The sequence below is a fragment of the Bufo gargarizans genome, unplaced genomic scaffold (genome assembly GCF_014858855.1).
Source record: "Bufo gargarizans isolate SCDJY-AF-19 unplaced genomic scaffold, ASM1485885v1 original_scaffold_1504_pilon, whole genome shotgun sequence".
NCBI lineage: Eukaryota > Metazoa > Chordata > Amphibia > Anura > Bufonidae > Bufo > Bufo gargarizans.
In genome coordinates, this window is record NW_025334390.1 from 184,614 (window position 1) to 210,963 (window position 26,350).

At 45.5% G+C, this 26,350-nt stretch overlaps 1 protein-coding gene across 1 annotated transcript in view; it reads right to left on the bottom strand.

Annotated features, from left to right (window-relative positions):
- LOC122923358 (calcium homeostasis modulator protein 6-like) overlaps window positions 1-25,373 on the bottom strand; it is a 97,488-nt gene extending 72,115 nt beyond the window's left edge. The window contains exon 1 of the mRNA XM_044274140.1: window positions 25,026-25,373. The gene's annotated coding sequence lies outside the window, so the exon portion shown is untranslated. The remainder of the gene's footprint in view (window positions 1-25,025) is intronic.
- Between the last annotated feature and the right edge of the window lie 977 nt (window positions 25,374-26,350).

Sequence of the window (26,350 nt, forward strand, 5' to 3'; positions counted from 1 at the left end):
AACTCGACTCTAGTGAGGCATCCCATGGCTGCCGCATGGGAAATGACCTCCCGACACTGAGCGAGTTTCTCCTCTGGTAGGCTGGCTTGCAACAGAACCGAATCCAGGACGATGCCCAAGAATGATACCCTCGTGGCCGGACCCTCAGTCTTAGACTCCGCGACCGGAACAGCCAGACTGGCAAACAATCCGAGGAGGACGGAAAGTATGCCGGACCCGCCCTGCGGATCCTCGACAACAAGAAAATCGTCGAGGTAGTGAATGACCGACCGGAGGCCCCCGTGATGGATCAGGATCCAATGTAGCGCCTTGGCCAGCTGGTCGAATAACCACGGGCTACTCTTGGATCCAAATGTGAGCCTGTTGGCGAAAAAATACTGGCCGGCCCACTCAATACCGTAGAACTGCCATAACTGCGGCAGGATGGGAAGGAGTTTGAATGCATCTGCAATGTCAACTTTTGCCAGCCAAGCGCCCCTACCATGCGACAGGATGGCCTGGATGGCGTCGTCCACCGAGGAATAACGCATGGAAAATTCTTCTGAGGGGATCAGAGAATTGAGGCTTGGAACACCGGACACATGAGGGGCGGACAGATCATAAATTAATCTTTTTTTATTGGTGTTCTTCTTTGCTACCAAGCCGATGGGATTAATGCGCCATGAGGAAAACGGGATGCGTGGGAACGGGCCTATGAGGAACCCCTTGGATACCTCCGACTGGAGCAACTCGCTAGTTGCTGGAGGGTCCAGGGTGGCGGACAGCAGATTCCTGCCCTCCCAGGGCACCTGTGGCAGAGCGATGAGCCCTGTGTGGAACCCCTTGCGGAAGCCTGCCAACAAGAACACCACGAAGTCGTGATCGCGAAGGAGTGCCGCCAAGAGGTCCACGTTGATGTCCGCTAGTCAGGAACCCTTGGAAGACTTCTTTGGGCAGGCGGACCGTGGGTGGGCCCTGAAGCACAGGCAGCAGACGTGGAGCGATCTGCAGCTGGCATAAGAGCACCCCCCTGAATTAAAGTTATTGCAGACCTGGCTCTTCCCCAGGTAGACAATAGGTCTGCCGAGCTTGTCTGTGGAGGGGTTGGATGGAAATGATCCAGAGGTCCCCGGGATGGCCCTGTCCTGAGACGGGTGCGCGGTATTGGGGCACCATTCAGAGGAGTGGAAAATCGACTGACATGTCGCACAGTTGGGAGCCCTGAGGCCAGCGAAGTGACGGCAGAAAAGTTCGGTGTCAATCAAGGACCAGCTGGTGACATACTGGAACTGGGCCAGAGCTGCCGCCGCCTTGGCTGCAAAGGAACGGTGGTAGTCATAGAAGGCCGACCCACCATACTTGTGCCCTAGGTCAGTGACTAGGTACAAATAGCTGTCCAGCTCCTCTCCTCTCTCTGGCTGTGCGGTGCAGACGATGTCCCTGAAGAGGCTGAAGGCCAGGACAAATTCCGGGATGGTCAACTTGCGGTTGAGCCGTGAATCCTTGGCCCGAAGGACCACCGACACATCACCACAGTTGATGACCCGGTTCTCGGGAACATCTTGAGCGGCAATGAGGATTGATGCCAGATTGACATCTTTCCCCGCCAGGATGTCTCTTTTAAGGTTATCAGGAATGAAGTGAGAGGGGGACACCTGTGGAATGGGTCTTGGCGTACCTGTAGCCAGCCAGCCTGATGTAGATGGGGTCATCAGCGGAACGGGAGCCGGAGGTACAACGGGTGGCCGGGATTCGAGCTCCGAAACTCTAGTCCACCAGGGAATTCAGGGTCGCCTGCAGCTGTACCAGGGACAACTGGATGGCCGACGCCTCCGGTTGCACCGCCGTGGTGCTAGGGCTGGTCATGAGCAGTTTATATAATTCTGCCTTTCTTGTGGTGACCGGGTGTGGAATGCCCCTCCGGTTTAACTCGGCCAATAGTTTTGGGATGGTCCAGCTCCGAAGGGACGAGGGACCCGCTTGGCTTGAGATGGAAAGGCCGTCCTCCATATCCGAGGCTCGAGAGATGGCAGAGCAGCTAAAAAATATAAGGTATGACAAAATAAAGGGAGAAAAGAAAAGAAAAAAAAAAGAAGGTGATGACGTACTTGGAGATTAGATTGGTGCACGACAGAGAGACACGTACCGGTAACGGAATTCGCAAGACGGTTCAGACGAACCTGGCCTGAACAGGACCGAAAAAAGGAACGGAGAACTGGGAACAAACTCCTGTAAATAAAGCAACAGGCGAAACATTTGAAAGTGCAGAGGCCATGGGTGTCCCCCAACCTGCGGAACCAGGCGAACTGGCCAGGCTGGAGCTCACCCTAAGGCCAAGCGACCATCCGAGCGCATCGGATCGGACACCTGACCGAAGAGAGCCGCCTGGGCGAACCAGGCGGATTGACAGGAGAGAAGGCACGTAGCCCTGAAAATAGAGGCTGCGCGTAGCAGCGGCCCGCGAAGGGCAGTGGTAAGCCATGAACTTCGGATTTACGGACAGCAAGAATGCCCAGGGGAGAAGCCGAAGATGGCCGCCTAGGGAGACCTGAAGCCGAAGGACAGGTGCGTGAACCCGTGTGTAAGACAAGAAACGTGAAGACCTGGGCGTACCAGGAGTGAGCCGAGCCCTGGGCGTACCAGGGAAGGAGGGGGCGCCACCAACCGTGACCGGACACCCGACTGTGACCGGCAGACAACGACTTGGTGACCTGACAAAACATGATGGCCTGGGCGAACCAGGAAAACCAGACCCCTCGGATGTGACCCGATGGCCGAAGTGGGAAGGAGCCAGACTGGTCCCACGTGGACCCCCGAATTTAAAAATATTTTTTTTATTTATTTTTTAACTGTATGGCGGGTTTTCAGTAAATCTAATTTCCCTCCCTTTTTTTTTTTTTTTTTCACTATATGGCGGGTTTCCAATAAATCTAATTTCCCTCTTTTTTTTTTTTTACTATATGGCGGGTTCCAGTAAATTTAAAAATATTTTTTTTTTTTTTTTTTTTTTTTAACTATATGGCGGGTTTGTCTGTGAATCCATTTTCTTTTCATAATTTTTTATATTTTTATTTTTTTTTGCGGACTATGGCGGGTTTTCCCCGAACGTACCTTAATTTCATTCCCCCCTTTTGTTATTTTTTTTATTTTTATTTATTTATTTTTTGTGGGTTTGTTGCGCATGCTGACCGCTTTATTTAATGGATAATTAATTCTTGACACCTCTTCCCCCCTCTCCCCGTCCGGCCCGGCTGCCCGTGATCTCACGCCCAGCGTGGAACGCAAGCTCACCATGCAGCCAGGGCGACGGGGCAGGGGAGGGTAACGTCATTGTGGGCGACGGAAGAGGAGTGCGTTCCAGCCTGGAACGCACGCCCGTGTGCACCGGCTGCTACGCCGGACCCGAGGTGCCGCTGCTCAGTGGCGTCGCCAGGGGGGGGCCAGAGGGGGCCACGGCCCCCCCTACATCATGCTCGGCCCCCCCATGTGCCCCCCCAACTAAAATGCGCCCCCCCCCAAAGTGAGCCGCCGCCGCCGGGCACAGGGAGATGAGCGCTTCCATTGCGCTCATCTCCTTACTACTGCCTGTGCCAGCGGCGGTGCAGGGGAGGGAGAGGCGTGTCCCTTCCCCTTGCTCTAATAGGCTGCCGGCACTAGGCCAGCAGCCTATCAGAGGCCGGCGCAGGCGGCGCGATGACGTCATCGCGCTGCCTGAGCCATACAGCGTGGGACACAGGCCAGAAGAGGCCTGCATCGCATCGCTGACACTGAGGTAAGTATAAGTGGTTTTTTTTTTTTTTTTTTTTCTTACAATAGTGATACTGAAGGGGTGGGGGACTTAATAATGGCACATGATGGGGGGGAACTTAATAATGGCACATGATGGGGGGGACTTAATAATGGCACATGACGGAGGGGACTTAATAATGGCACATGACGGGGGGGGACTTAATAATGGCACATGATGGGGGGGGACTTAATAATGGCACATGATGGGGGGGACTTAATAATGGCACATGATGGGGGGGACTTAATAATGGCACATGATGGGGGGGACTTAATAATGGCACATGATGGGGGGGACTTAATAATGGCACATGATGGGGGGGACTTAATAATGGCACATGATGGGGGGGGACTTAATAATGGCACATGATGGGGGGGGACTTAATAATGGCACATGATTACTGGCATGTAATGGGGGGCTTATTACTGGCACGTAATGGGGGGCTTATTACTGGCACATGATGGGGGGGCTTATTACTGGCACATGATGGGGGGCTTATTACTGGCACATGATGGGGGGCTTATTACTGGCACGTAATGGGGGGCTTATTACTGGCACATAATGGGGGGCTTATTACTGGCACGTAATGGGGGGCTTATTACTGGCACGTAATGGGGGGCTTATTACTGGCACGTAATGGGGGGCTTATTACTGGCACGTAATGGGGGGCTTATTACTGGCACATTATTGGTGGGCACTATAAGGGCATCTACTGAGGCAACACAAAGGGGTGTTTTATATGGGGGGCTCTGTACAGTAGCATTTTATACTGGGACACATTATGGTGGGTACTATGGGGAAGGGGGGAGAGGAGTACTATGGAGTCATCTACGGGGGCACTAAGAAGGGGTAATTTATACTTGCAAAATTATGGGGGACACTGAGGGCATCTACTGGGGCATTTTATACTGGTACATTATGGGGGGCACTAGGAGGAAGGGGGAGAGGAGCACCATGGGGGCATTTACTGGAGGCACTATATAGGGGTATTTTATACTGGCACATTATGGGGGACATTAGCTCAACTGGGGGCATAAGGGGGTATTTTTTGCATTGTCACATTATAAGGAGAATTATTTCTACTGGGGGGCATAATGGTGGGCTTTATTACTCCCCCATGGTATGACCCCCTAGTAGCAGCACCAGCCTCTCCCTGCTCTGCTATCCCTCTGCCCCTTCTCCAAATCCTTATTATGAAATCTTTCTCATTAGGATAAAACACATCAGCTCCGCCGAGCCCCCGGACAAAGTGTGGAAGTGGCGTCCGAGATCCCCAAGGGCCAAGTCAAGTAACTGTAAGTGTTCATGTGAAATATGTTTATGTTATACACATATAGCCTACACTGTGCCCCACAATATACAGTATACCTCTACACTGTGCCACACAATATACAGTATACCTCTACACTGTGCCACACAATATACAGTATACCTCTACACTGTGCCACACAGTATACCTCTACACTGTGCCACACAGTATACCTCTACACTGTGCCACACAGTATACCTCTACACTGTGCCACACAGTATACCTCTACACTGTGCCACACAGTATACCGTATACCTCTACACTGTGCCCCACGATATACAGTATACCTCTACACTGTGCCCCACGATATACAGTATACCGCTACACTGTGCCACACAGTATACAGCTACACTGTGCCCCACAATATACAGTATACCTCTACACTGTGCCACACAATATACAGTATACCTCTACACTGTGCCCCACGATATACAGTATACCGCTACACTGTGCCACACAGTATACAGTATACCGCTACACTGTGGAGTCTGTTCTATAAGCACCCTTGAAAATAATCTGGAAGTGCCTCTCCCGAGACCAGGCTCTGGATCCGCCACTGGTCTGGACCGCTCACAGGAGTGTACATTTCTTCTAAACTGTAATCCGTATCCTCTGACCTGCAGAAATCAGCGCTTGCTCGATAACAACTAACAGGCAGTACCTGTAGGCTGTAGCCTGGCCCTGTTACCGAAGCTAGCCGAGTGGTGTAAGGTTAAGGTACTAGTAGAGATGAGCGGCTGCTGAATCCTGATTTAAAGTTAAAGTTACTGCAGGATATGGATTATGGTTTAGAAATGTCAAATGTACACTCCTGTGAGAGGCGGGGAGGGGGATCTGTGGATGACACTGTTATGGAGGGGGAAATGGGGATGACACTGTTATGGAGGGGGAAATGGGGATGACACTGTCATGGGGTGGATCTGTGGATGACACATATAGCATAAGATGCTATACCCGGTATGTGGCATCCACAGACCCCCCCCCATAGCAGTGTCATCCACAGATCCCCCTCTCTATAAAAGTGTCATCCACAGACAGCTGGACTTTTCTTCCCTGTTGCGGTTTTAGGTATCGCAGCATTTCGAAGCGTACTTGTGTAAATGTATCGTTGTTATAGCTGCCCCCCCTACTTTTGTCCTGGCCCCCAGTGTGCCCCCCCAAATTTTTAAAGCTAGAGACGCCACTGCCGCTGCTTGGTAAGATGAACCGGCCCCTCCCCCCCCGACGATCGGGGAGACACTGTTGGGCCGGTAGGACCAAGCAGTCGCCGGAAGCCAGTGGAGCGGTGAGGACCGGCACCCGGAAGTGCGTGCGCTCCACCCTGGAACGCACGCCCCCGTGCGCCGTGCCGGGAACAGGAATGCCAGCCAGACCTGTGAGCCACCCACACCTACCCCCCCCCCCCCCCCCCCCCTGGCATGGGTGAGCCGGACCGGCTGCCGGGTACGTCCCCTGACGCCATATGCCAAGAACCCAGGAACGCACCGGCAGCATGAGGCGGAGGGAGGGCGCCAGACCTCCTCAGCTCTTGCCCTGCGAAAGAGCCCCATACTTACCACCAGGAGACACGAACTCAGCAAGAGGCGACCGTAGGTACCAGGAAACACACCAACACTAGCCAGTGGATCACCAAGAACCGGAACGCCCACTGTGATGAGGTAAGTGGGGCTTTAAGAAGGCTCAAGCCCCTCCCACAAATGCAGGCTGAACCTCAGCCTTACCAACATATATAAAAAGAAAAGAAAATGTTAGCAAAAAAAAGCTAAATAAATAAATAAAATACAAGTAAAAGATAAGTAAAAAGTGCAAAATAAAATTGTTCACTGTCCCCCAACGGTCTTTTTTTCACCTCTTTGGGGACATATTATGTGGCAAAAATATAGCTTAAAAATAAATAATAAAGTGATTATAAAAAAAATATTAAAATACAAAATAAATAAAATACAAATAATAGAAAAAAATGTAAAATGTGCAAAATAAAAAAAGTCTGTGTTTCCCAAAGGTCTTTTTGAAGCAGAAATGGATTTAAAGAAGTAAAAAAAAAGAAAAAATAATAAAATACATAAAACAAAAAAAACGCCCGCACCAACCAAAACCCTTACAACTATCACCCCATACTATACATATTGTATAATAAAACGATCCAACACATATAGGGATCTAATTCTAATAATTTGCATATTTAAATAATGAGCTATAGTTTGGATAAAAAATGCTTAAAAAAAAAATAGGACTGTATCCCCCTAATAAAACAAAAATATATATATTAAAAAGCCCTGGAAAAGTTATTTTGGTAGTCCAACAAATAAAAATGTTACAAGTGTTTGAATGATTTGCTCTAAATAAAAAAAATTACTGGTCATTAAGGCCTTTTTTAGGCCTGGTCATTAAATGGTTAACAACTGCTTTCCCAGCTCATACACACGACAGTATTGTGTTTTTGGGCCCGCAAAAAATGGATACCAGCCATGTGTGTTCTGCATTTTGCGAAACGGAGTAACAGGAGTGCTGTCCGCATCTTTTGCAGCCCCATTGAAGTAAATGGGTCCACATCCAAGCCGCAAAAAATGCGGATCGGATGCGGACTAAAATGAGCCCTCAGGGAAAGTGCTTACTGGTTACTGCAGGGCACCTACAGTATATCTGGGGGTGCAGGAGGCGGTAGGAACCAGTGAGGAAGGGAAGGAAAGGACTCATTTGTGAATAGGGGGCAGGAAGGAAATGTAGCCACTTACAGGGGTTTCAGAGTAAAAATGATTTTTTAACAAGTTTCTGCAGCATGGAACCGAAGATTCCTACTTTCCTGCTCCGTGCTGACCTCGCTGTCTCCATGTGCCGGTCCCGGAGCACCTTTCCAGTTTCTGCAGTGAAACGCTGCTTGTGGCCACATCACCACTGAAGCCAGTAATTGGCTGGAGCAGTGTATGTCTATGCCCACAGCCGGATGTAAACAGCACCAGGACCGGAAGATGGAGACACCAGGAGAGCATGAACCTTCTGTTTTAGGGCCATGCTGCAGGAACGTTTTCATCTGGAACTTTTCATCGGGAAATCTCTACGTTCCTATTACACTGCACCATATTCAGGACAATTACTGGGAACAAGTCTTCATAGAAACATTCCTGATAATCGTGCCGCTGATCAGCTGATAAACAAGGAATTATTTTATCAGCTGATTTGCATATTTTATCAGGATGAAAGATTTACAATAATCATGAGCACATCTCTCTGTGAAATCAGGAATGTGCTACCGATTATCAATAGAACTGAATAAGGGAGGAATGACAAGCACTGATTAAATAGAGTGATGTGACAATGCGGCCCCCAGACCAAAAACGGTTGTGCACCCCTGATCTAACCAACACCTGAATCTGAATACTTTTGTAATTGCATGTATTTAAAATGTAATATAGCCACTAAATTATTCAATAAAATGTATCTTGCTTTTCTCTTTCAATCTTGCTGAGGTGGTCGCACATGCTCAGTTCCATCCTTCAACTGCCACCAGCTGCATCTTCTGTTAGAAGCTGTGATAGTTACAGGGAGAGCTGCAGCGAAAAAGACATGCCCCCTGATGAATGAACATGCCCCCTGAGAGGGAACATGCCCACTGAGCAGTCAGCCTAAAATGCATCTAGCAGAGCGATAGCACCAATGAATGGAGGAGGTCTCTGGGCCCATGTGAGGTACAGGGCTGGTTCTGGCTTTGTACTATATTATATCTCATTCTCATTTTTATTACATGATTCATTGGAAAATCACTTTATGTCAAGTATAGTTTTTATATAGTATCTGCAGCAGCTGTCCAAAATGACATTACTGCACTCAGCAAATCAGCTCTTGTCTACGGTGAGTCACAAATGCTGAGTGGTAGAGCGCTCGTTAAGCTGTAGCACTGAGCAGTGGCGGACTGCAATAGAGACAGTCCAGACGACAGCTATGGGGTCCCGGGGAAGGAGGGCCCAGCACTGGACTTGTTCTTCTCTTTCCCAGGTAAAAACACTGAATTCAGCTTCCTATAGTGGTGGCTGCATGAAAATGCAAAGGGATTATTACAGGTTCCATTAATTACTATTGACTGAGCTCCCCATAGTGGTGGCTGCAGGCAGCAAGATTTGTAATAGAAGAGAAGCACAGGATTTATCAATGTATTTTTGGCAGTTTTCTGGTGTAAATACATAGAAAAATATGGTGTTCATAATGAGTGCCATATATTTGAAGCACCTCTAACATTATTTCCAAAATAAAAATGGTTGAGGCCAAAGGCAACTTTTTTTTTGTTACAGTTTGTATTTAATTAAAATTGCTTCCACTTGATTTAAAAAAAATAAATAAATACATTTAGCAGAAATCTGGGGCGTTGCTCTTGTTCTGCATTTCTGCAGAGTGATTGATGCACGTACTCTGGGAAACCAGGTGCAAGGGGCCCATAGTAATTTTGTTATGGGGCCCTGTGAGATTTGTGTACGCACCTGGCACTCAGTGCTGTAATATCTCTTCCTTTGTAACAGTAAAAACTGCAGGGAGCAACACAGCTTTCTCCTCTCCTTCACATGTGTCACTGCTCACACGAGCCCTATTTCCCTCTGTTTTGAGTATTGTAAATGTGGAAAAGATGTGTATACTGCTGGAAGGCTGTACTTACCGCTCCCTGTCTCACTGCTTCAGTGGCAAAAGCGAGTATTTAGCGCTACTAAAAGATATGCAAATTAGCTCTCCTTCCAAAAGGAAAAGACAGGTAAGCCTTGTGATATTGGCGGGGTTCCTAACGCTGGGACCCCCCACATCATGAAAAGGGGGACCCCATACACTGAGGAGTTCCCCCCAGAGATAGCCGAGTACAAGGCTCAGTTATCTCTGGAACTTCAGTAACAAATTTTCAATGGTTCAAGATCCTTAGGATTTAGGTTAAAATGTAACTTTTATTTACATGATTAAAAAAACTCCATGGTGTCCTATACTTATGTACACGTGAAATTTCAGTTTTTATTTTTTAATAAATTTACAAATATTTTCAAATTTCTCTTTTCACTTTCTCCTTCTTGCACATTGAGTGCAGATGGGAAAACTTGATTTGTTTTTTGTTTTTTTCAGCACAAGGAACAACATAACAAAATGTGAGAAAAGTGAAAGGGTGTGAAGACTTTCTGAATGCTCTGTATATGTTATAGTCAGTTGACTCCATTAATTAAAATAAGCAGATGTTTTGTCAGGCTTGTACTGCTGTATAATAGGTAACAAATCAAACCTGTCAGTAATCATCATAAGACGAGACAAAATATTATTACACATTACCATGAACAATAGGAGAAATCCAGGGCATGTTGTGAATTACAAGACACTGGGCATATTTACTAATCCTAATAAGTACTAAACGTCAGATAGTCAGAAGATAGATGTGCTGCAATTATCACTGTGGAGCGCGCTGTCTGATAGACTTATTGCACTTACATTGCACAAGATTTTTGCACCAAAATTGTGGCAAACGCCCTGCCAAAGTTATTAACAGTCTTCTCTATGTTATAGACACTGCATGCGAGGAGAGGACAGAGATTGTGCTGATTTCTGGGGAGCACAGTACCCAAGTCATTGCAGCGGATTTCAATGCTCAGCACCCTGACCAGCCATTCGCCATGGCACAGTTAGCAAATTGCTTGCCAGATTTCTGTGTTGGACCTGCCAAAAAGTGGACATAACAAAACTGCCAGAGATGAAGCAACAACAATGGCGTCCTTCAGCAAGAGCCCACATCGTACAGCCCAGCTTCTATCACAGGAGAGTAGGGCGAGTCAAACCACCATTGGGCGTATACCGGCTACACGTAGATGGCACCCGTACAAGATCCAGTATCCTGCATTATCTGAATAAGGTTGATCCTTATCGCTGTGTTGGATTTGCTGACTGGGTGTCACAGCAATTGTAATGGGACCCACATTTCACAGAAATGATATTGTTCAGTGATGAAACAAACCTCTACGTCAACAGGGAGCTGAACTAAGAAAACCTTTGTTACCGGTCCGAAAGAAGCCCTCAGTGAAAAGATCCCTCCAAGAGGGTTGGCGCACAGAAGGTTGTGGTGTGTGGAGGACGATGGTAATGGACCCATTCTTCATCAAATATGGGCCATTGTACGTGATGAGGTGTTACGTATATCAGTTACGTATATCACATGCACCCCTTCCGCTTTGAGAATATCGACTTAGTTCCAAAATGGTGGTTTTCAAGGATAGTTGGACACCACCCTACTCAGGTTTACCTCCTTCCCCTTGCCAACATGCTACACACAAGATGGCGTTCCCAACAACTGTTTTTCATATATTCGGGTGTCTCCATACCTCTGCGCCTCCCTGTACTTTACAAAAGTGAGGGGCAATTAGAGACAGAATTTTACTGCATTTTGGTTAGAAATTCTATTTACACAAAAAAGTATATTAAAAAGATTAAAATAGACAAATCGCCAGGACCAGATGGCATACACCCCCATAAGAGAATTAAGTAATGTCATAGCCAGATCCTTATTTCTGATATTTGCGGACTCTATACTGACAGGGAGTGTTCTACAGGATTGGCGAATAGCAAATGTGTTGCCAATATTCAAAACAGGTCCAAAAACAGAGCCTGGAAACTATAGGCCGGTAAGTTTAACATCTGTTGTGGGTAAACTGTTTGAAGGTTTTCTAAGAGATGCTATCTTGGAGCATCTCAACGGAAATACGCAATTAACGCCATATCAGCATGGCTTCATGAGGGATCGGTCATGCCAAACTAATTTAATCAGTTTCTTTGAGGAAGTTCTAGACAGCGGCGAATCAATGGATGTCGTATATCTGGACTTCTCCAAAGCATCTGACACTGTACCACATAAAAGGTTAGTATATAAAATGAGAATGCTCGGACTGGGAGAAAACGTCTGTAAGTGGGTAAGTAACTGGCTGAGGGATAGAAAACAGAGGTCGGGTATTAGTGGTACACTGTCACTAGTGGGGTACCTCAGGTGTCAGTATTGGGCCCTACTCTCTTCAACATATTTATTAATGATGAGCAGAGAAGTGGCAGATGAGGTTTAACACTGAGAAACGTAAGGTTATGCACATGGGAAGAAATAATACACGTCACCTGTACATACTACACGTCACCCGTACATACTACACGTCACCCGTACATACTAAATGGTGTAACACTGACATGGAAAAGGACCTAGGAATTTTAGTGAACAGCAAACTAAGGCTACCTTCACACCTGCGTTAGGTGCGGATCCATCTGGTATCTGCACAGACGGATCTGCACCTATAAATGCAAACGCTTGTATCTGTTCAGTACAGATAAGTCTGCCTAACTAAGTCCAAAAAAAGTCTAAGTGTAAGTCAAACGGATCCGTCCTGACTTACATTGAAAGTCAATGGGGGGCGGATCGGTTTACAATTGCACCAATATTGTGTCAATGTGAACGGATCCGTCCCCATTGACTTCCATTGTAAGTCAGGACGGATCCGTTTGGCTCCGCACCGCCAGGCGGACACCAAAACACTGCAAGCTGCGTTTTGGTGTCCGCCCTCCAGAGCGGAATGGAGGCAGAACGGAGCCAAAGTGATGCATTCTGAACGGATCCTTATCTATTCCGAATGCATTGGGGCTAAACTGATCCGTTTGGGGCCGCTTGTGAGAGCCTTGAAACGGATCCCACAAGCGGACCCAGAAACGGCAGTGTGAAAGTAGCCTAAGCTGTAAAAACCAGTGTCAGGCAGCTGCTGCCAAGGCCAATAAGATAAGGGGTTGCATCAAAAGGGGCATAGATGCCGATGATGAGAACATAGTCCTACCACTTTACACATCACTAGTCAGACCACACATGGAGGACTGTGTACAGTTCTGGGCTCCTGTGAACAAGGCAGACATAACAGAGCTGGAGAAGGTTTAGAGGAGGGCAACTAAAGTAATAACTGGAATGGGGCAACTACAGTACCCTGAAAGATCATCAAAATTAGGGTTATTCACTTTAGAAAAAAGATGACTGAGGAGAGATCTAATAACTATGTATAAATATATCAGGGGTCAGTACAGAGATCACTCCCATCATCTATTTATCCCCAGGACTGTGACTGTGACGATGGGACATCCTCTGCGTCTGGAGGAAAGAAGGTTTGTACACAAACATAGAAGAGGATTCTTTACGGTAAGAGCAGTGAGACTATGGACTCTATACTGTAAGAGCAGTGAGACTATGGACTCTTTGCTGTAAGAGCAGTGAGACTATGGACTCTATACTGTAAGAGCAGTGAGACTATGGACTCTTTACTGTAAGAGCAGTGAGACTATGGACTCTTACGGTAAGAGCAGTGAGACTATGGACTCTTACAGTAAGAGCAGTGAGACTATGGACTCCTGTACTGGTAAGAGCAGTGAGACTATGGACTCTTTACTGTAAGACGCAGTGAGACTATGGACTCTATACTGTAAGAGCAGTGAGACTATGGACTCTTAACTGTAAGAGCAGTGAGACTATGGACTCTATACTGTAAGAGCAGTGAGACTATGACTCTATACTGAGAGCCTTGAGACTATGGATCTTACTGTAAGAGCAGTGAGACTATGGACTCTATACTGTAAGAGCAGTGAGACTATGGACTCTATACTGTAAGAGCAGTGAGACTATGGACTCTTACTGTAAGAGCAGTGAGACTATGGACTCTATACTGTAAGAGCAGTGAGACTATGGACTCTATACTGTAAGAGCAGTGAGACTATGGACTCTATACTGTAAGAGCAGTGAGACTATGGACTCTTTACTGTAAGAGCAGTGAGACTATGGACTCTATACTGTAAGAGCAGTGAGACTATGGACTCTATACTGTAAGAGCAGTGAGACTATGGACTCTTATACTGTAAGAGCAGTGAGACTATGGACTCTATACTGTAAGGCAGTGAGACTATGGACTCTATACTGTAAGAGCAGTGAGACTATGGACTCTTTACTGTAAGAGCAGTGAGACTATGGACTCTTATACTGTAAGAGCAGTGAGACTATGGACTCTTTACTGTAAGAGCAGTGAGACTATGGACTCTTATACTGTAAGAGCAGTGAGACTATGGACTCTATACTGTAAGAGCAGTGAGACTATGGACTCTTACTGTAAGAGCAGTGAGACTGTGGGACTCTTTACTGTAAGAGCAGTGAGACTATGGACTCTATACTGTAAGAGCAGTGAGACTAGGACTCTTTACTGTAAGAGCAGTGAGACGATGGACTCTTTACTGTAAGAGCGGTGAGACTATGGACTCTTTACTGTAAGAGCGTGAGACTATGGACTCTTTACGGTAAGAGCGGTGAGACTATGGACTCTTTACTGTAAGAGCGGTGAGACTATGGACTCTTACTGTAAGAGCGGTGAGACTAGGGACTCTTTACTGTAAGAGCGGTGAGACTATGGACTCTATACTGTACGAGTCAGTTGAGACTTTGGACTCTTTACTGTAAGAGCAGTGAGACTATGGACTCTGTACTGTGTAAGAGCATGTGAGACTATGGGACTCTGTACTGTAGAGGCAGTGAGACTATGGACTCTTACTGTAAGAGCAGGTGATGAGCTATGGGACTCTTTTACTGTAAAGAGCAGTGAGACTATGGACTCTTACTGTAAGAGCAGTGAGACTATGGACTCTTACTGTAAGAGCAGTGAGACTATGGACTCTTACTGTAAGAGCAGTGAGACTATGGACTCTTACTGTAAGAGCAGTGAGACTATGGACTCTACTGTAAGAGCAGTGAGACTATGGACTCTTACTGTAAGAGCAGTGAGACTATGGACTCTTTACTGTAAGAGCAGTGAGACTATGGACTCTTACTGTAAGAGCAGTGAGACTATGGACTCTTTACTGTAAGAGCAGTGAGACTATGGACTCTTTACTGTAAGAGCAGTGAGACTATGGACTCTTTACTGTAAGAGCAGTGAGACTATGGACTCTTACTGTAAGAGCGGTGAGACTATGGACTCTTACTGTAAGCAGTGAGACTATGGACTCTTACTGTAAGAGCAGTGAGACTATGGACTCTTACTGTAAGAGCAGTGAGACTATGGACTCTTTACTGTAAGAGCGTGAGACTATGGAGGTGAGACTATGGACTCTATACTGTAAGAGCAGTGAGACTATGGACTCTTTACTGTAAGAGCGGTGAGGACTATGGACTCTTTACTGTAAGAGCAGTGAGACTATGGACTCTTTACTGTAAGAGCGGTGAGGACTATGGACTCTTTACGGTAAGAGCAGTGAGACTATGGACTCTTACTGTAAGAGCGGTGAGGACTATGGACTCTTTACGGTAAGAGCGGTGAGACTATGGACTCTATACTGTAAGAGCGGTGAGACTATGGACTCTTTACGGTAAGAGCAGTGAGACTATGGACTCTATACTGTAAGAGCAGTGAGACTATGGACTCTTTACTGTAAGAGCAGTGAGACTATGGACTCTTTACTGTAAGAGCGGTGAGACTATGGACTCTTTACGGTAAGAGCGGTGAGACTATGGACTCTACGGTAAGAGCAGTGAGACTATGGAACTCTCTGCCTGAGGAGGTGGTGATGGTGAGTACAATAAAGGAATTCAAGAGAGGCCTGGATGTATTTCTGGAGCGTAATAATATTACAGGCTATAGCTACTAGAGAGGGGTCGTTGATCCAGGGATTTATGGAATTGTTCTGATGCCTGATTGGAGTCGGGAAGGAAAATTGTCTACTACCTGAGTTTTTTTTTTTTTTTTTTTTTTGCCTTCCTTTGGATCAACTTGCAGAATAACAGGCCGAACTGGATAATAGATGTCTTTTTTCCGCCTTATAAACTATGTTACTATAGCTCTCATACATGGCAGCTGCCACCAACACCCAAAGACTGTCACACATTCTTTCCAGCCAATTAGCCTAAGTCACTTAATGAATAGATGTAATTTAAACCACAGTATCTTATTTAGTAATTTGCATAAAAATGAGGTTGTGATGTCAAAACGTGTAAATCAATTCAATGGCTCAATTTTCTAACCTGTTTGGAATAAAAGTGGATTTTCTCAGTGACCGGCAGTGCTGGAAGTTTTCTCATTCATACAAGACCTCCTTGTATGAGCTGAAACTATACAAAGTCTGTGCATACAAATCAATATATATATATATATAGATACATATATATATATATATATATATATATATATACATATATATATATGAAATTCTTCATTTGTGGACTACAAACAGCAAAAATGCAGCGTTTTGTATTCTCTAAAATAATATCTCGGAGGCTTGGATTAGATTACTAGGATTAGACCTTTCCATAAACACCTATATAGACCTCAGCATACCATTAACCTATTCTTAAGGTGGCCATACACATAAGATTAAAGTCAGCCAGAATGGAAAAACTAGTGTAAATAAGCGCTCACTACCAAGAATGTAAGCCACCGTGCTGGAGAACTTCAGGCGTTCATCGGCCATGTTGTGGCGTGCTTGGTTGAATTCTGCCGATCACTTGCCATTGTTTAGTCGGTGGGATCGTTGGTATGAACAATCCGATGGATGACTGATTGCCCGCAGGTCGGCCGATCATTATCAGGTATGGCCAGCTTTAGACAGTAGATCATCAAAGACCATCATGTGCTCCCATCGATCCACTGACCTTGTTAAATGAAGGAAGTGCAATATTATTCGTAAAGAAAACATTCAGGAATCTTATTCTTCTCTGACTTCTTACAGCACAGAGAGAGGAATGTCTCTGGGCTCATCAGAGGATGATGTTAATTACTGCAATTATAGCTGAAAGCATATCATTACAACCACTGAAAAGTGCATTAAGTTTACTAAGATATAATACCTCATTGACTTCTGTATATAGAAACATCCTCTAAATATCCATTTACAAGAGGGGAGGTGATTTAAATGCAGGTGCGAACTTACAATATGTGTTACCTGTATGTAATTATACAGTATGATAATGATGCCGTATGTTGTCTCATAATTAATCAGAAACATTAGCAAAGTTTAATAAAGGAAACAAACATATCTTTATAGAGGTCGTAACCATTCCTGACATGTCCGTCCTCGGCACGTGTATTTCTAGTCAGTTTCTAAGCTCGTAGAGATGCTATAGAAATCTTGTGCCGTCTGTAGATGGCGGACAGTGGGAATTCTATTCTGACAGCTGATAACTGTATTCGTGGGTGGAACTGGCTTCATGGTCGTATTATAGGATTTATATGCTACGTGTAATTTCCTGCGCGCTTGATAATTTATTATTCTGCTCATATGATAAATTAACTCCTTCAGCCACAATGATGTCCCAGGCCATCTGCCAGGCGAAGGTTACCACAGTTGCTCCTGACTATTGGAGGAGCAGGACCAGAAAACAGCCAGTCTGTGGCCATTATCACTGCCACTACAGCAATCTCCGGGCCTACTACTGCTGCTGTACAGCTTGAGCCTGCCAAAGAGGAGCACTGCCCTGAGGTGTGAGAGGATAAGGAGGAGTCCACTGATACTGCTCCATGCACTCCAGAACCACCACCGAATCCAGAGGTCCTTGCTATAAAAGACCAAGGGTCTATCTTTTATTGCTGTCCGGAGAATCTGTCACCTATCCGGAAAAGGCCAAGGCTCACAGAGTATCCTCCAAAAGAGGGTGATCCAGCATTTCCAAGTTCTGCCACAGAAGGCCTCCAGGAGATCACAGATGCAGAGTTACAGCTGCTTTTTTCACTATACTGTATGTTCCGGTTTTGCAACGTTACAAGCCAGCACCCAAAGAAAGGACTCAAACGTGTACCTGAGATCTTTGTGATTTCTATTGTGATGTTTTTACACTCAAGTTTACAGTTTAGCAACGTTTAAGCACTTTAGCCCATTGTATAGCCAGATAGTTGGCATCCTTGCTTCATTGCTCATATGGACTACCTCTTAGGACGCTGAGTACTAATGCTCCCACTTTGCCTTGTGTTAGTTAGAAAGCCTAGGTATTATATTGTATGATTTGCATATGCCCTTAACCTTTTTCTCTCCACAGACTTGGGATGGGAAAGAGCCAGTAAAGTCACAAGCAGTCTCAACATCTTTAAAGGGTAACCCCGCTGCTAGTGTGAGTTAAGAGGGGATTAGGCCTCATGGGAGCTAAGGAAGGTGGGCTGGCTCCTCCTCCTAGTTCTAGATGTCCTAAGGCCTTGTGCGCAGCCTTAAGGAAATAAGTTTAGCTACCAGTTCAGTCATCAAGGTGACGAAGCGTAAAGCATAATTAGACCTTGGTGCTTGGAAGGGAAGGAAGGGAATACAGGATGAAGCCACCCTTTTAATTGCAGGCGATTTATTGCACAGTGGCGGGATTACAGAGTGAAGACACCCCCACGCTTTCTTTGGTACTAGAGCTCAGTATATTCAAAAGAAAGCCTGGAATAAGTGCTTTCTGTAGACTTTTTGGTTTTCTGGTTTATACCGAGAGGGAAACGGTGAATGGACACCCTACTTATACGGCAGAGACCTAGTGGTAGCCATAGCTATATCAGTCAGTAATAGTCTATATTCTCATGCAGCACGCTAACCTTCCTTGGGTATCCTTAGAGCACACCCTAAGCACAAGCCGAGGGCAGCTTGGTTTTAAGTAAGGGGGAATGTAACGACCCAGAGAGGCATTACCAGTCTTTTTTTTTTTTTTTTTTTTTAATTCTTTATTTCTATTTTGCAAAAGAAACAAAATCATGGCATGCTGAATTACATACATAAGAAAATAATAGTTGGACCTATGCCGACTGACATCCTGAAGCGTAATCCAACAATGCACAAACAATTACAACACATAAGTCTGTGTTTAATATGCAGCCTATGGTGACACTAAAGCACCGTGATACATCTGATAAGCACCATATAAAATAAATAAAAAAGAGAAACAAAGGGCCAAAGAAGACATGGCCTCAGCATAAAAATAAAGGAAAATTCAACGAACAACAACATGAATGAGGGGGGGGGGGGGGGACACAGGACAGGGACACAAAAGGAGGCACTAAGGGACAAAGGGATAAGGTAGCAGGGGGGGATAAAGGAAGTATACAGGAGTGTCCATACGAGACTCTCAAGCCAGCAAACTCCGATACTCCGAGGAGCATTACCACTCTTATGCCCTGCTTCTATCTATGTATGCTGGTACAGTGTCATCCTGTGTATTTATTGCCAAGTCCTGCATAATGAGAATCTGTATTTCTGATTTTGTAACTGTTTAAGTGTAATGTACCTGGTTCACCAGCAGATGGCGGCAAGCTTGGCAGAGCTAGTTTGTCTAGAGTGGAACCTGCTTTTCATTCTGGCTCCCTCTCTAGAGAGGGAGGAGTTCAGCTAGTTAGAGTCTAGAGTACCCCCTGCAAGGGGAAGGGTGTGCAAGCCAGCAGAGCACTCCTTCAGCTCTTCTGGGCCTAGAGGCCCAAGCTGCAAGCCTCGCAAGCCAGGAGTGAAGTTCCCTGGATAAAGATAAAGACAGACCAGACTACAGAAAATAAAGTTCAACCGAAAGGAAAAGTTTCAATTTAATCTGACAGGACAGCAGAGCTAAAGAGGTTCAGATGTAGCAGAGCTAAATGTGTTTGCCTGCCAAAACGTATGCCAAAGCTTGCTGGTGACCAACATAAAGTTGGACGATTGTTTTCTGATGCAAGTTTATTCAAGTAAAGCTGTTTTCAACGTTAATACAAAGTCTGGACTCAATCATTTCTACAAATCACTCAACTATTCCCCCTGTTTGCACTACTTCGGACGACAACGCCTGGCAATGGTTCCAGGATATCCAGGTAGGATCACCGTGACACGTGCACAGCCACACCTAAAGGGACATTATAGGCAATAGTGATGGACGAACATCTGCCGGGACAGTTTGCGAACGTGATCAAATGTTCGCGCACCGCAAGTTTGCGGCGGGTCACATTCATTTTAATGGCAGGCGAACCTGAAAAAACTTTAGCTCATATTTGCAGCCAAGAAACAATTACTAGAAGTGCACAAATAGTCCCACAACATGGACAGTGACACCAGATGTATTATTCGAATTTGCAATCTCCATTCCTAATTTTTTTCAATGCGAAATATCGGCAATATAATTTTCGCGTACACGCATGCGAAATGCACTATACAGTACCCAAATGCACTATCAAGAAAGCCTATTGGTATATAAAGCCCTACTTCAATCAGTTTTTTGGGGGGCGACTGGTATATCACACCAGTAGAAATTATAATGCTGTCTTGACACCTTTTTCTGGGAAGTCTTTATCACCTACTGACTCCAATTAGGATAATGGAATCAACACCTTTGACCCAATGCTGGGTCTAATTACCAGATGTGGATTCAGTTACATATTTATTCCCAGAATTTTTTGTACAGTCACTCAGAATTGAGAAAGCTCGTTGGAAGAACGAGTGAAACGTTTTCAAGAAATCTACAGGACGTCCAGTTGCCTTGATTTATTCTTTACAGATATGTAACAGATGATGTTCCTCTTGGTTCTCTGTATCTAAGGGTGGGATGATCCCTAATGGGGAGGGCACATTCTGAGAACCCAATCCAACTTGCCATTCGTGAAGCACTCAGAACCAACATAAGGTGATATTACCGATTAAATGCACTGCTGTGAGAAGTGTCTAGGAGGACCACAGCAAGGGAAGACTAGAGGGTGTCAGAGCTGAATACGGATTGGGTGTGTCTCAGTGGAAATTAGATACAACCAACAAGAAAGATGACTAGCATGATAATACTGATAAAGATCTGGTAGAGCGGAGCTGCCTTGTATGGATTGAGTAGAAATACGCCGAGGGCATCTGTTTTCTAAAGGAAGGTCGTGAACTGGATGCGTACATGAGACCAAGTAATGGTTCTTTATCATAGCCGAGGATAGTACTACCCACAGAATGACATCCTAAAGGGTTAGCCTGGGAGAGATACGAGCAGTATGAAAATGCAGGACTCGAATACTTGATGTTATCCTCCAATCAATACATAACCCCGGCATCATGTACATAATAAAAACACGGAAAAGCAGGTTTAACACTTGCGGTGGCAAGTGTAAGAATCCCAGGCTTCAGGTGTGAGGAGTTTCTGTGCATATATATATGCGTTTATTGTTCCTGGAGTGCTGGAGCTCTTCCAAGATTCTTCCACTGTGATGCCTGACTGCCGACGCTCTCTTATCTGCACCCTGCGCAAGCGCAAATATCCTACAGCAAGTTTGCTGGTCAGCAATCCGACAAAATACTTAATACTATTTTGCCCAATTGACCAGAAATATTTTTAAAATGCAATAGACCTTAAAAGATATATTAGTGCAAAGCCATATCAGAATGAAGACATCTGAATCAGAAAATGTACCATCCGTTTTTTCCCTGCAGGCGCTACAAAGTGCACAGAACACTGGATCTTAGAAATGACTAAATAGATAGAATATACTGTTACGTTACACAGTTTTAGTATTTTCTTCAAAAATTGATATGTTACAGTGCAACCCCTTTGAAGAGGAAAGGGCCCGATACTAACCCCTGAGATACCCCACAACTGACAGTTACCCTTCTAATACTTACCCCTGCGGTACCCCACTAGTGATCATGAGCCCTCCAATGCTGACCTCTGTGGTACCCCACTAGTGACTGTGACCCTCCAATTGTAACCCCTGTGGTACCCCACTAGTGACGTGACCACCTCTAATACTGAGCCCTTTGGTACCCCATTAGTGATGGTGACTCCTCCAAAACTGACCCCTGTGGTACCCCACTAGTGACAGTGCCCCAATCTGAGTGTGTACCATTAATAATCACCCTCTATTTTCTAACACTGAGCCAGTTACCCACATACAGACGTTTTCTCCCAGTCCGAGCATTCTCATTTTATATACTAACCTTTTATGTAGTACAGTGTCAAATGCTTCAGAGAAGTCCAGATATATGACATCTATTGATTCGCCGCTGTCAAGTCTAGAACTTACCTCCTCATAGAAACTGATTAAATTAGTCTGAAATGACCAATCCCTCATAAACTCATACTGATACGGTGTTACACTTCTTCTCTTTGAGATACTCTAGGATAGCATCTATAGGAAAACCTTCAAACATTTTATCGAAAACAGATATTAAAACTACTGGCTTATAAATTTCCAGACCCAGTTTTTGATCCCTTTTTTTAATTTGCACCACATTTACTAGCTGTCAATCCTGTGCAATAGATCCTGTCATTATGGAGTCCTTAAATATCAGAAATAAGCGTCTGTCTTTGATATTGATTCCCTTAGAATACGGGAGTGTATGTTATCTGGACCCAGTGATTTGTCTATTACATGTTTTAATTCCCTTAGGATATGGGATGCATATCATCTGGGCCAGGGAATTTGTCTGTTAAACTACTTAATTCCCTTAGGATATAGGGGTGTATGCCATCTGGATCCTCTGATTTGTCTATTACATTACTTAATTCCCTTAGAGCAGGCATGTCCAAACTGCGGCCCTCCAGCTGTTGCAAAACTACAACTCCCAGCATGCTCTAATAGCTGTAAGCTATCCAGGCATGCTGGGAGTTGTAGTTTTGCAACAGCTGGAGGGCCGCAGTTTGGACATGCCTGCCTTAGAGTATGGGGGTGTATGTCATCTGTAGCCAGTGATTGGTCTGTTATTTAATTCCCTTAGGATACAGTGGTATATGCCATCTGGACCCGGTGATTTGTCCATTTTAATCTTTTTAAGACACCGCTACACCTTTTCCTGGGTCAGATAGGCCACATTGAATGGGGAGTTTACGTCTACACCCTGCATTTCTTTTGGAGTCTCATTTTCCTCTGTGAATATGGGGACACATTTATTAAGACCGTCGTTTTAGATGCCGGTCTTAATAAAGCCCTGAACTGATGGTGGATCCAGCGCCGGCCTCTACATAACTTCGGCGCATTGGCTGCCGCTTCTAAATGTAAGACAGCTTCCGAGCTGTCTTACACTTAGAACATTTTCTATGCCTAAAACAGGTGTAGAAAATGGTAAATCGGACAAGTCTGCCGGCCCGTCCCCGCCCGCGCCATACCCACTTTTTTAGACTTGGCGTGATCGGGAAGAAGTCGCAGAATGCAGTGCAAAAGACCTTTGCATTGCAATCTGTGCCAGAAGTACATCTAATTTAGTTGTATTTGTGTTTCATAAATGACCCCCATTGTGTCTACTTAAAGTACATCTGTAAATATAAGGAAAGCCCCCCTGGACCCTGCTGGACTGTGTGTACTGATTACAGTGTGGGTGCTGGGGATCACTGACCACTGCTTCCTATTACCCTCTGATTTATGTATTGCAGATAATGCTGCTATAGACTGGGATCTATGTAACTATGTAGCACTGGATCACACTGGCACCTGCACACTGGCACAATACACCAGTTCCCACCGTGGACTTCAGGAATCAAGTTCCCTTCTTCCACTGTCTGTTTTGCTGGTAAGTAGCCGGTCCGTGCACCCCACGTGCTGGGCTTCCATTGGCCATCTAAACTGTGGCTCATGTCCAGGCAGTGCACTTTTTTCTGCTGTTCATAGGTTTATGAGTACATTTTTTGGAGCTTTCTGTAATCCCCTTAGTGCATTTCTGCTCCAAGCAGGGGCCTAATGATTTGAGGGGCATAATTTGTTGTGCCAGTTTTAATATATCAGGCTTCTGATGTTTTAGATAATTGTTATCCTTCTGCTTCCTTTAAATTCGCTCATTTCCACAGTCACTTGCTGCTCTCCCAGAAAGTAGCAGCTGCTATACGCTCCTCTGTACACAGGCTTAGTTGGGGGTATGCTGCTTTGCTACGGTACATTGGCGCTCTCTTGTGTTCTCTTGTATGTATTGCAGGCTTGTTTCAGATTGTGAGTTTTTAGATGGCTGGCATTGAATCCAAGTCTTTGAAATAAAGAATATTAGCAGGTCATGCCAAAAGACCAGTGACCTGTCGGGGCTGTGATATGCTGCTACCTGACCCCTACCGTAGAGATTATATTCGACAAGACCTCCTCATAGTCCTCATCCACTCAAGTTTAAAGGGGTTTTCCAGAATTTTGATATTGATGGCCTGTCCTCTGGATAGGCCATCAGTATAAGGTTGACGGGGGTCTGGCACCCTGAACTCCTGCCAGTCAGCTGTTTTCATGTAGCTCTGACACTGGACATTGGTCCCAGAACTACAAATCCATTCTGTAGTGTATGGAGCTGGCAGTATTCACTTCAGTGGGAGAAACGCTGCAATTACAGCTCCATTTACTATACAATGGTCGTGTAGTTGTGGGAACAACTTCCAGTGCTGGAGCTACAAGAAAAGAGGTGACTGACGGGATCGCAGGGTGTCAGACCCCCGCCAATTCGCCCGCAGCTGCCTTTCATGTAATAATGAAGACTGCACTGTATCGTCGGTCTTCATTGTTAATGGCCGTGCGACAATATGTCATCAGCAAAGAAGGATAATTTGGAAGAAGTAAAGCCAGCAAAAGATGAGGATGGTCATCATTAAGACCTCCCCCACCCCTCCCCCCGTAAAGCATAACCTATACGAGATACTAATAAAGAACCTTAATAACCTTAATACTTCTGTCACGGTGGGGAGTGGGGAAAAACCCCCACCGTACAATGTCACCAAATACTAGGCCATAGGCAGGGAAAAGGGAGCTGGTCACCTCCTAAAGCTTTCCTCAAGCAGCCCTAGTCTCCTGGCTGTATGAGCCGCCTTCAATGGTAAGGGGGCTCATACCCACGAACCTAGAAGTCTAGGAATCCCTAAATCACCCTCAACATTGTAACAGGGCAGAGACCTCCTGTTCATCCAACACCACAGATGAAAACGTCTCCAGAGGCCCAGTAGCTGACAGGGAGAAAGACAATACAGCAACTGCACGGCAGGTAAGTACACAGTGTAACAACAGAACACTAGCAACAACCAACACTTACCTGCCGCAGCAGAGATGGAGAAACGACACCAAACTTCTACCCGGACCTCCATGCGAACACCAAAGCACGGAAGCTCCAGGCAGCGCTGCATTCAGGCTTATGGTTCACCCCTCCGGGAAACCAGCCCCCACACATGCAGGGACAAATACCAACAGCATCCCAAACATGCAACAACAAACAAGACGTACAACAAAGCCTCCAACCTAAACCCACACCATAAACAACACACCAGGAGGGGAAGGAAGACAAGGAGGAAACACACAGTATGACATTGCAAAGAACATCAATGTCAAACTTGGATGGCCCTCAGATCTCATTCATGCACAGAGCAAGCATCTCACATGCAAGGCAGACAAACCAAAACTGATCTCAGTCTCCAAGCCAAAGTATATAAAGAGACCTGAGACCTCACCCAACTCACCACTTTGCTCCAGACAGTGTATTAACCCCACACACACCACACAGCAGGGAGACACTACTAAAAGGGGAACTGCACACACAAGCAAAAGGCAACAGGTTGTCGCAGACAACAGCATGCGTGGCCAGCAAGTCATGGCGCACACAGCAAAACCTGTGACACTGCCACAACATGCCAAAACAGCAACATGTTGCCACTGGCAACAGCAAGCGTGGCAACAGTGTCAAGAGACTGACTGATCAAGAGATAGGAGGCCTGCGTTCCCTTGAAAATGACAACACTATAGTTGTCAAACCCTCTGATGAAGGGGGAAATACAGTGATACTCGATCACAAGCAATATAAAAAGATGAGCTATGATATTTTGAATGATTCGGGCTGCTATGGGACTCCTGCCGCCATGTCTTAGCACATGGCCAAAACCCCATAGTTATACAAGAAAGAGATAGACCTTACAACATCCTACCTGGATGTTTGTCACGGTCCCTCCTGTGACAGAGGTTAGAAGATCTGAGAGACTGGCTGCATGTTAGTCTATCTGTTTTCACTTGTTGCAGTGTTGTTGTTGGTAATGACCACACCTCCTGTCTCAGGTGCAGCTTGTGGTCATTACTGCTCCTCTATTTAGTTTTGACTCACACTTCATACCATGCGGTTGATATTACCTGCCTGGAGTTGGAAGAGCTGGTGTGTGGTCCTCATCTGAGTTCCTGTTCATCCATTTTCTATTGAAGATAAGTGTACTTCCCTTTGTATTTTGTTGTTCCCATTTGCTCATTGTTTTCTAGGCCTCAGGGAGATGCTGGTTCGTTCATCTGGGAAGGAACCAGTGTCTCAGACCCTGTCACTTCTCCTAGGGATATTCAGGGTTACTAGGGCCTAGATTTACGGTGTATGAATATTCCCAC